This window comes from Morus notabilis, unplaced genomic scaffold, assembly GCF_000414095.1.
Source record: "Morus notabilis unplaced genomic scaffold, ASM41409v2 Scaffold2802, whole genome shotgun sequence".
NCBI lineage: Eukaryota > Viridiplantae > Streptophyta > Magnoliopsida > Rosales > Moraceae > Morus > Morus notabilis.
In genome coordinates, this window is record NW_010358052.1 from 17,966 (window position 1) to 20,230 (window position 2,265).

A 2,265-nucleotide genomic window follows, 5' to 3' on the forward strand; every position below is an offset into this window, starting at 1 on the left:
TTTTTTTTTTTAAATTAAATTCTCGCTGTGTGATCTTTTAGTTGATTTTACCCACTATTTAAAAATAAACACCGAAAATAGCTATATATGCCATTCTATTCCTTTCTCTTCAAAATGACCACAATAATACCATCTAGGAACACAAGCCAAATTAAAAGAAATTAAATTCTCGCTGTGTGATCTTTTAGTTGATTTTACCCACTATTTAAAAATAAACACCGAAAATAGCTATATATGCCATTCTATTCCTTTCTCTTCAAAATGACCACAATAATACCATCTAGGAACACAAGCCAAATTAAAAGGTGATGAATTTGTTTGGTAGAAAGTAGAAACGCACTCTGGTCATCCGTCTTCACCAGCCAAAGTAGGCGGCTAACCACGTTATTAGGCTTATTCCCTTCCCCCCTAACTTCAAAGCGCCAAGACATCCTAAATTTTTGTTTTAAGGAAAATTCTGATAATAACCTAACTCGCAGTGACAGAATCAGTTTTTTATTTTAGTCGGAGTGTACACTAAATTTTTTTAACAAATTAACTTAGTGGAGGCATATTAAAAAATATATTTATTTTAGTGAGGGCATATATTAATTCAGCGGGAGTTTAAGTGTAAAATTTTAAAATTTTTAAAGGTAATATTTAAAAAAAAAAAATTGAGTGGGGACGGCTGCTCCCGCTCATCTTCAAGTGGCTCCGCTAAAAAGATGAAAACAAGGACCCACTTGTCATTTATGAAAAGTGAGATCAATCGAGGTCGTTCTATGATGTTGGGAATTTAATTCACAGCATCGATGCCTGAAGTCTTATTTACAGCACTAATACCGGTTTACAGGTTTATTGTTTTACTTTACAATTTCAAGGTTCAAAGTTTTAAGTATTTATAAGTACTCATTGGTTCATAAGCATATCGTTTCATTTTATAATTTCAACGATCAAATTCGTAGATAATCGCATCAAGTTTGTGAATAACAGTAATTCCAACATTGTTGCACACTCCTCTCTATCTTAAAGGATGTAATAACTAGCACAGCCCAAAAAAAAAAATCAATAAGAACACTATAAAAAAAATAAAATACTTTTTTTTATTGAATAGAAACATAGTTATATGTATTTTAATTATTCAATACGGGTAACTTTTATATACAAAATGAGAGCATAGTTTTAAAGATAAAAAGTAGATTTTCAAAACTTGAACGGACACAAGGTTGAGTTGGATGTCACTTTTAAAATGTATTTATTCATTCATAACACTGTTACTTATAAATTACTGTTAAATTTTTTCACATAAACAATATGTTGAAACAGTAACCTTGTAAAAGTGATGTTCTGGCTCATAATCAATAGAAAAATAATATTTATTGTGATGGAGATAAAACTCAATACTCACAAAATGATATCTTATTAGATTGAGTCTCAACTACTCATTCAACGAGACTCACCATATATGAATAGTAGAATTTTAACATCATTGAGAGATGAATTCTTGATGATTAGGGCTTCGTTCATTTCATTAATTCGAGTTTAGAATTTGAATTTTGTTACAGTAAAAAACTCTTAAAAATAGTCAAATTTAACTTTTTTGTTACAGTAAAAAATTTTCACATAAAATTATATCTCAATTCAAATTAAAAATTTAAATCAACAAATTAAACGGTTCCGAGCACTCTAATCAAATAATTGTAAAGCTTTGCATTCACATGTTGTGCAAGGCCATGTCTTTGGTGGCCAGAATACAGTAAAACGATAATGAGGAAAGGGGCACATATCCGGGACAGTCGAACACGTGGAGCCTGGGACCTAGCTAATGCAGCCTATTCATCCAAAGCGATTCTTTTATCGCCAACGTCGGCTTAATTTGATATTGTTGTAGATTTTTAAAAAATTATTTTTAATTATGTTAAAAAAATAATTATAAAAAGTAGTTGAGTGTTTAATAAATTATAATTATAATAGTTGTGTTAGTTTTAAAATTAATATAATAGTATTTGATAAATTATAAAGTTAAATTGATATAGATAACTAAAAATTATGATTATCTTATATTATACAATAATATATATATATAATTACAATATAATGTATATTTATTATTATATTTATTATAATAGTTGTGTTAGTTTTAAAATTAATATAATAGTATTTGATAAATTATAAAGTTAAATTGATATAGATAACTAAAAATTATGATTATCTTATATTATACAATAATATATATATATAATTACAATATAATGTATATTTATTATTATATTTAATATAATACAA